The following is a 9341-nucleotide window of genomic DNA, read 5'->3' on the forward strand; positions in this document are numbered from 1 at the left end:
CAAACACCCTTGGACATGTTGAACACTGGCACCATGGCATTCATGTCACCCTCCAACCCCAGAGCTCCCTATATGGCAGGAAGACATACAAATAGGGCTCCTCTGATCATGAAAAGCAGCCCAGCCCTGACCCTGCAGCTCTAGGACAGAAGCACTGCTTAGCATGACGAGGTGCCCCCAGTTCCTGGTCAGTACAGAAAACACATACCTCTCTCCATGAAATTCAAGCTCAGCTCGGTTTTCCTTGTTGCTATTTTTAGAGGTTGCTTTTTTATGGAGAACAGGGGGCACTACGCATGTGAGTGGAAGTGAGTGAGAGGAATGGTAGAAATGTGACAGTTCTGACAAAGATGACTTTGTGTTTGCTGGTGTCCAGTGTGAGGTCCAGTGTGAGGTCCAGTGTGAGGTGCAGCTGGTGTCCAGTGTGAGGTTTGCTGGTATCCAGTGTGAAGCATCTTCGCCGGATTCCTAATCTCAAACAACATTCCTCCAACCACTATCCCTCCAATAACTATACCCCCCGACCTCAAACTCACAGCATTAATCATCACTCTAACGGGATTCCTTCTCGCCCTAGAACTTAATCTTGCCACACTAAACCGAAAATTTAAAACTCTCACCAACCTATTCAAATTCTCTAACCTCCTAGGCTATTTCCCAACTATCATACACTGACTACCCCCAGCAACAAACCTAACTCTCAGGCAGAAATCCGCATCTTCCCTACTAGACCTCACCTGACTTGAAACCCTTCTCCCCAAATCAATCTCTTCCCTCCAACTAATATCTTCAAACCTAGTCTCTAACCAAAAAGGATTAATCAAACTCTACTTCCTCTCCTTCCTAATTACTTTTTTAATTGTCTTAATTCTACTTAACCACCACGCGTAACCTCCATAACTGCCACAACAGCAACCAACAAAGACCACCCAGTAATCACTACCAACCACACTCCAAAACTATACAAACCTCCTACACCAGTTAACTCCTTATCAACAGGAACCGCTTTCCCCACATCATAGCCAACCCAATCTCCCCCTCCCCCACCAAATCCAAAAATCGTCCCTAAATCCGTATCTTTCATCACAGCAAAAACTAAAACAAACTCTATAACCACACGTACAATAAAAGCCCCCAACACCGTTTTATTAGAAACTCAAACCTCCGGAAATTGAATCCGTACCATAGCTGCAGGTTACCCAAAGACCACAACAATACCCCCCAAATAAATTAAAAATACCATTAATCCCAAGACGGCCCCATCAAGCTCATCACAATTCCACATCCCGCACCCCCACTCACAATTACACCCAACCCTCCATAAATCGGAGAAGGTTTCGAGGAAACCCCAGCAAAACTCAATACAAAAACAACACTCAAGACAAATACAATGTATGCTGCCATTATTCTTACATGGTTATGCCCACGACCAATGGCATGAAAAACCATCGTTGTATTTCAACTATAAGAACAGTAATGACCAACATTCGAAAAACCCACCCACTCCTAAAAATCATTAACAACTCCCTTGTAGACCTCCCTACCCCCTCCAGCCTATCATCATGATGAAACTTTGGCTCTCTTTTAGGAGTATGCTTAGCCGTACAAATCTTAACAGGGCTATTCCTAGCTATACATTATACATCCGACACAGCCACAGCATTCAACTCAGTAGCACATATTTGCCGAGACGTCAACTACGGCTTGAATACTCCGCTACCTCCACGCCAATGGAGCATCCATATTCTTCATCTGCCTATATCTTCATGTAGGCCGAGGACTCTACTATGGGTCTTACATATACTCAGAAACATGAAACGTCGGTATTCTCCTCCTCTTCACAGTCATAGCCACCGCATTCATAGGTTATGTATTACCATGAGGACAGATATCCTTCTGAGGAGCTACAGTCATCACAAACCTGCTCTCCGCCATCCCTTACATCGGGACAGATCTCGTCCAATGAATCTGAGGAGGATTTTCCGTAGACAAAGCAACCCTAACTCGATTCTTTGCCTTCCACTTTCTATTACCATTCTTAGTAGCAGCCCTAGTGATAGTACATCTTTTATTCTTACACGAAACCGGATCCAACAACCCCACAGGCATCCCATCAGACCCCGACCTAACCCCATTCCACCCCTACTACACCATTAAAGACGCACTAGGATTTCTAATTATACTTACTGCCTTATCAACACTAGTCCTATTCTCCCCTGACCTTTTAGGAGACCCCGACAACTACATGCCAGCAAATCCCCTCAACACACCCCCTCACATTAAACCAGAATGATATTTCCTCTTTGCTTATGCAATCCTACGCTCAATCCCAAACAAACTTGGAGGAGTCCTAGCCCTAGTCCTATCAATTCTAGTACTAGCCGTTATTCCAATACTACACACGTCCAAACAACGAAGCATAATATTCCGACCCCTTAGCCAATGCCTATTCTGACTGCTCATAGCAGTCCTACTCACACTCACATGAATTGGAGGACAACCAGTAGAACATCCCTACATCATTATCGGCCAACTAACATCCATTCTCTACTTTCTAATCCTACTAGTCTTCATACCCTTAGTCAGCATAGTAGAAAACTACCTTCTAAAATGAAGAGTCCATGTAGTATACTAATTATACTGGTCTTGTAAACCAGAGAAGGGAATTAAACTTCCCCATAGACTCAAGGAGAAAGCATTAAGCTCTACCTTCAACACCCAAAGCTGAAATCCTATATAAACTACTCCTTGCACTATGTTATTAGTGCATATATTTAACTACCTCATATTAATAAAGGACATCTATGTATAATAGTGCATTATATTATATACCTCATGGATATTAAGCAAGTACATAAAGTTAATGTATTAACGACATTTAACCTAATATCAACATTAATACCAACTAGCATATGGATATGAAGAAGGTGATTAATAATGATTAATCAACTGAGCACATACTATTTATTGGTCGTACATACACCATCAATTTACGTCAGTTCTCGTCAATACGACTATCCACTACCAAAGGGTGTCCCTTGATCTAGCTACCTCCGTGAAACCAGCAACCCGCCCAATCAGTGTCCCTCTTCTTGTCCCAGGCCCATTTAACTTGGGGGTTTCTAACTTGGGTCGTAAACGGCATCTGGTTCTTGCTTCAGGGCCTACAACCTTAGAATCGCCCATTCGTTCCCCTTAAATAAGACATCACGATGGATTAATGACTAATCAGCCCATGCCGCGGCATAACTGTTCTGTCATGCCTTTAGTAAGATTTTTTATTGGGGGATGCTTGGATTCAACTTGGCCGCGGCGGGCCAGGGTTCAGGAGCGTTTTCGTCAAGACGAGCCTGTTAATGCACCTTCCCTCTCCGCATGATGAGGGTAGCAGGGCATGAACTTAATGAGGCAAGGACATGCGTACTTCATGGTCGTATACGATTCTTGTCTCTCATGAACGTGCACCATTCGGGGATATAAATGTCATGGTTCAGGACATAATCCTATCCATATATCCCCCCGGGTGAGCACGTGTATGCACACACCCACGTGTACGCACACACCCACGTGTACGCACACACCGAGTTTTAAATTTTAGGTTTAGTGTGGCGAGGTTAAGTTCTAGGGCAAGGAGGAATCCGGTTAGAGTGATGATTAATGGTGTGAGTTTGAGGTAGGGGGGTATAGTTATTGGAGGGATAGTGGTTGGAGGAATGTTGTTTGAGATTATGAATCCGGCGAAGATGCTTCCGATAAGGAGGCGTTTAATGGCATTGAGTAAGAGTGGGTTGTTTTCATTAATTAGGATCAGGGTGGGGAGACGGGGTTGTCCTAGTAGTGCAAAGAAGATAATTCGGGTGCTATATACGGCTGTAAGGGTGGTGGCGATGAGGGTTATAAGAAGGGCTCAGGCATTGGTATAAGAGGTATTAGCTGCTTCGATGATTAGGTCTTTGGAGTAGAATCCTGTTAGGAAAGGAGTACCTGTTAGTGCTAGACTTCCTACTGTTATAGCTGTTGCGGTGAAGGGTATAGTTTTGAATAGGCCTCCTATTTTTCGAATGTCTTGTTCATCATTTAGACTGTGGATGATTGATCCTAAGCATATGAAAAGTATAGCTTTGAAAAAGGCGTGTGTGCAGATATGCAGGAATGCTAGGTATGGTTGGTTGATTCCAATTGTCACTATTATTAGTCCTAGTTGGCTTGAAGTGGAGAATGCGATGATTTTTTTGATGTCATTTTGGGTTAGTGCACATATAGCGGTGAATAGGGTTGTTAGGGCTCCCAGGCATAGGGCTGCTGTTTGGATTGTGGTGTTATTTTCCATGAGAGGATGGAATCGGATTAGAAGAAAAATTCCGGCCATGACTATTGTGCTTGAGTGGAGTAGAGCTGATATGGGGGTTGGGCCTTCTATGGCGGAGGGAAGTCAGGGGTGTAGCCCAAATTGGGCTGATTTGCCTACTTCTGCGAGTAGTAAACCTGCTAAGGGAAGAGAGGGGGTCAGTGGATTAAGAAGGAAGATCTGTTGAAGTTCTCATGTGTTTGAGTTAATAAGGAATCATGCTATGGTTAGGATGAAGCCGATATCTCCGATGCGGTTGTAGAGGATTGCTTGTAGAGCTGCTGTGTTGGCGTCTGTTTGGCCGTATAATCAACCGATGAGTAGGAAGGATATAATGCCTACCCCTTCTCAGCCAATGGATAATTGGAAAAGGTTGTTAGCCGTTACTAGGATTAGTATTGTGATTAGGAACATTAAGATGTACTTAAAGAATCGATTGATATTTGGGTCTGTGTGTATGTATCATATTGAGAACTCTAGGATAGACCAAGTCACGAATAGTGCTACTGGTATAAACAGTATTGAAAAGAAGTCTAGTTTGAAACTAAGGAATAATTTAAAGGTGTGTAGAGTGATCCAGTGTCAGTTGGAAATAGTTATCTCCTGTCCGGAGTAAATGAATATGATTGCGGGAATTATAAAGAGAAAGAGTAAGAGACTGTGTTTTTAACGTGGTATGGATAGTTGGAACTATTTTGGGACTTTAAGGTTGTTATAAGGATGGGTAGGGTTAAGATAATCAAGGATAGAATGGTAGCGGAGGGAGATAGATTTATTACTTTTATTTGGAGTTGCACCAATTTTTTGGTTCCTAAGACCAATGGATAACTACCATCCTTTAAAAGTGCGGAAGAGCCGTGCTGTTAGGTACGGGAGCATAGAGTTAGCAGTTCTTGCGTACTTTTCCGGTAAGAAGGTTTAGTTTCTGTTATTAGATTCACAATCTAATGTTTTTATTAAACTATACTTACTATGGAGTGCCTAGGATGATTTTAGGATTTATGGAGAGGAGTAAGAGGGGAAGGATATGTATAGTTATGAGGGTATTTTCTCATGTGTAGGAAGGGAGGATGTTGTTAATGTGAGAGGTGAGATTGCCTCATTGGGTTATAATAAGTATGTATAGGGAATATAAAGCTGTGATAATAATATTTAATCCTAGGAGGATTAGAGAGAGGTTGGATCAAGAGAATATTGATATTACTACAAATAGCTCTCCAATTAAGTTAATAGTTGGTGGTAGGGCTAGGTTGGTGAGGCTTGCTAGTAGTCATCAGGTTGCTATAAGGGGTAGGAGGGTTTGTAGGCCTCGGGCTAGAATTATTGTTCAACTGTGGATTCGTTCATAGTTTGAGTTAGCCAGGCAGAAAAGTATGGAGGATGTTAAGCCATGTGCGATTATTAATGCTGTTGCTCCTATAAAGCTTCAGGGAGTTTGGATAAGGATGGCTACAATGACTAGGGCTATATGGCTTACTGAGGAGTAAGCAATGAGAGATTTAAGATCTGTTTGGCGAAAGCAGATGGAGCTGGTTATAATTATTCCTCATAGGGAGAATATTATGAATGGGTAGGCTATAAATTCGGTGAGTGGATTGAGTAAAATTGTAATGCGTAGTATGCCTTAGCCTCCTAGTTTTAGAAGAATTGCCGCAAGGACTATTGAGCCCGCGATAGGAGCTTCTACGTGGGCTTTTGGTAATCAAAGGTGGAGACCATATAATGGTATTTTTACTATGAAAGCCAGTATCCATGCTAGTCATAGCAGGGAAGTGCTTCAGGAGGTGGGGAGAGGGTCTAGTCATTGTTGTATTAGGAGAAAGTTTAGTGAGCCTGTGATGTTCTGTACATATACTAGGGCAATTAGTAGAGGGAGTGATCCTACTAATGTGTAGAATAGAAAGTAAAGGCCCGCATTTAGGCATTCTGCTTGGTTTCCTCATCGTGTGATAATAATCAGAGTTGGGAGTAGGGTGGCTTCAAATAGGATATAGAATATGATGAGTTCTGTAGCGGTGAAAGTTATAATGAGGAATGTTTGAAGTGAGATTAGTATGGTGAGGTAAAGTTTTTTTCAGGGTAGAGTTTCGTTAGATAAGTGGAATTGGCTGGCAATGATTATTAAGGGTAGCAGTCATATTGTTAGTATGAGCAGGGGGGTGGATAGGGCGTCAGAAAAGAATATTGTGGACAGATTAAGGCTGTTGTCAGCAAATTGATTTATGAGGGGGAGTCATAGGATGCTGATCATCAGGCTGTGGGTTGTAGTGTTAATTCAGATTATTTTTGGTTTGGAAAGCCAGGTAAGGGGGATGAGCATAATGGTAGGGATGATGATTTTTAGCATTTGAGGAGGTTGAGGTTTTGGACGTAGTCTATTCCATAGGTGGTGGATACTATGACTAAAAGGGAGAGGCCTAGTGCTGCTTCACACGCTGAGAATACTAGTAAGATGATGGGTAATATGGTTGCTAGTGTAAGATGGGTGTTTAGGATAGTGATAGTTATTATTACGAATAGAAAAAGTATTATTCCTTCTAGGCATAGGAGGGAAGATATCATATGGGATCGGTATATTAGTAAGCCTAGTAAGGAAATTGTGAATGCTAAAAGTATATTTATACAGGTGAGGGACATTAGATAACTATGAGGTTAATCATAATCTAGTGAGTCGAAATCACTTTTTTAATTTAAACTAATTATCATTATTCGGATCATTCTAGCCCTTCTTGTAGTCATTCGTATGCTAGGCTAGCAGCTAGGAGGGAGATTAGAATTAGGGCTATAGGAAGTATGGTTTGTAGGTTGTTAGTTTGGGATGCTCATGGTAGGGGTAGGAGAAGGGAAATTTCTAGGTCGAATAACAGGAATGTAATTGCCACAAGGAAAAATTTTATTGAAAAGGGGAGACGGGCAGAGCCTAGGGGATCGAAACCACATTCATAGGGGCTTGCTTTTTCTGCGTAAGGGTTAGTTTGGGGGAGTCAGAATGCGATAATTACGAGGATTGAGGCTAGTGTTGTGTTTGTTAAGAGGGTGATAGCTATGTTGATTACTCTTTTCCGGGTTATGCTGGAGCTAACTGATTGGAAGTCAGTTGTACTGGTTGATACTAAAAGAGTAAGAGCCTCATCAATAGATGGATACGTATAGGAAAAGTCAAACAACGTCTACAAAGTGTCAGTATCAGGCGGCTGCCTCGAATCCGAAGTGGTGATTAGATGTGAAGTGGAATTTTAGTTGTTGTAGGAGACATACAATTAAGAAAGTAGATCCGATAATGACATGTAGACGGTGAAACCCAGTTGCTATGAAAAATGTGGAGCCATATACTCCATCTGAGATAGTGAAGGGTGTTTCGTAGTACTCTGATACTTGTAGTAGGGTGAAGTACAAGCCTAGGGCAATGGTAATAGATAGTGCTTGAATCATATGTTTGCGGTGTCCTTCCATGAGGCTGTGGTGTGCTCAGGTAATGGAAACTCCTGAAGCTAGTAGGACGGATGTATTAAGAAGGGGGACGTCTAATGGGTTGAGGGGGGTAATGCCTGCTGGAGGTCAGTACCCTCCTAATTCGGGGGTTGGAGCTAGGCTGGAATGGTAGAAAGCTCAAAAGAAACCTGAGAAGAAGAAGACTTCTGAGATGATGAATAAAATTATTCCATAGTGAAGTCCTTTTTGTACAACTGGCGTGTGATGTCCTTGGAATGTTCCTTCTCGGATAATGTCTCGTCATCATTGGTATATGGTTAAGGTGTTGGTGAGTAAGCCTAGGGTTAGTAGAGTTATAGAGTTGAAGTGGAATCACATTACTAGACCTGAAGTTATTAGTAGAGCTGATAGGGCTCCTGTAAGTGGTCAGGGACTGGGATTAACTATATGGTAGGCGTGTATTTGGTGGGTCATTAGGCGTTGTCATGTAGGTATAGGCTAACTAGTAGTGTAAAGACGTATGCTTGGATTAAGGCTACGGCGAATTCTAGAATTGTAAGTAGTACCAGGATTACGAATGTGATGAGGGCGGTGGCTGTGCTAATGTTTATTAAGGCAAGTGTTGCTCCTCCAATTAGGTGGATTAATAGGTGGCCAGCAGTGATGTTGGCTGTTAGTCGTACGGCTAGGGCTATTGGTTGAATGAACAGGCTGATTGTTTCAATGATAATTAATATGGGAATTAAAGGGAGGGGAGTGCCTTGTGGAAGGAAATGTGCAAGGGAGGCTTTAGTTTTATAGCGGAATCCTAAGATTACGGTGCCTGCTCATAGGGGAATTGCTATGCCGAGGTTTATTGATAGTTGTGTTGTGGGGGTGAATGAGTGGGGTAGTAAGCCTAACAGGTTTGTGGATCCAATAAATAGGGTTAGGGACATTAATATTAAAGCCCATGTTTGGCCTTTACAATTGTGGATTGAGAGTATCTGTTTGGATGTTAGATAAATTAGTCATTGTTGGATGGCTACTAGTCAATTGTTGATTAGCCGATTGGTAGATGGAAACGTTATAGTGGGGAATAATCAGTACGACAATGGGGAGTCCTATTATCATAGGGGTAATGAAAGAGGCGAATAAATTTTCGTTCATTTGTTTTCTCAAGGGGTTAGAGACTTGATGGATTTTGTCGTTTTTGGTTCTGGGGTTGAGTGGTAATGGTGGCTAGAGATTTTTAGTTGTATAATAATAAACAGGGTGATTATGGTGGATAAAATTGTGATAAATCATGTTGATGTATCTAATCGGGGCATGTCATTGAGGGGAGATTAGTTCTTCCTGTCTTTAACTTAAAAGGTTAATGCTAAATTAGCTTCTCAATGAGATTATAATATAGATGCAGATCATTTCTCGAAACAGTTTAGGGTAACTATCTCAAGAACAATGGGTATAAAGCTGTGGTTAGAGCCGCAGATTTCGGAGCATTGGCTGTAGTATAGGCCAGGCCGTGTAGATAAGAGAGTTGTTTGGTTAAGTCGGCCTGGAATTGCATCTGTTTTTAACC

General features: G+C 42.1%; 1 long non-coding RNA gene across 1 annotated transcript; it reads left to right on the forward strand.

The window, feature by feature from the left end:
* Positions 1 to 4370: 4370 nt before the first annotated feature.
* On the forward strand, positions 4371 to 9057 carry LOC118498659. The gene is made up of 2 exons (XR_004901131.1): positions 4371 to 4998; positions 8867 to 9057. It is a non-coding gene; the product is annotated as an uncharacterized LOC118498659 (long non-coding RNA).
* Positions 9058 to 9341: the final 284 nt, after the last annotated feature.

Source organism: Phyllostomus discolor, unplaced genomic scaffold, assembly GCF_004126475.2.
Source record: "Phyllostomus discolor isolate MPI-MPIP mPhyDis1 unplaced genomic scaffold, mPhyDis1.pri.v3 mPhyDis1_scaffold_55, whole genome shotgun sequence".
Lineage (NCBI taxonomy): Eukaryota > Metazoa > Chordata > Mammalia > Chiroptera > Phyllostomidae > Phyllostomus > Phyllostomus discolor.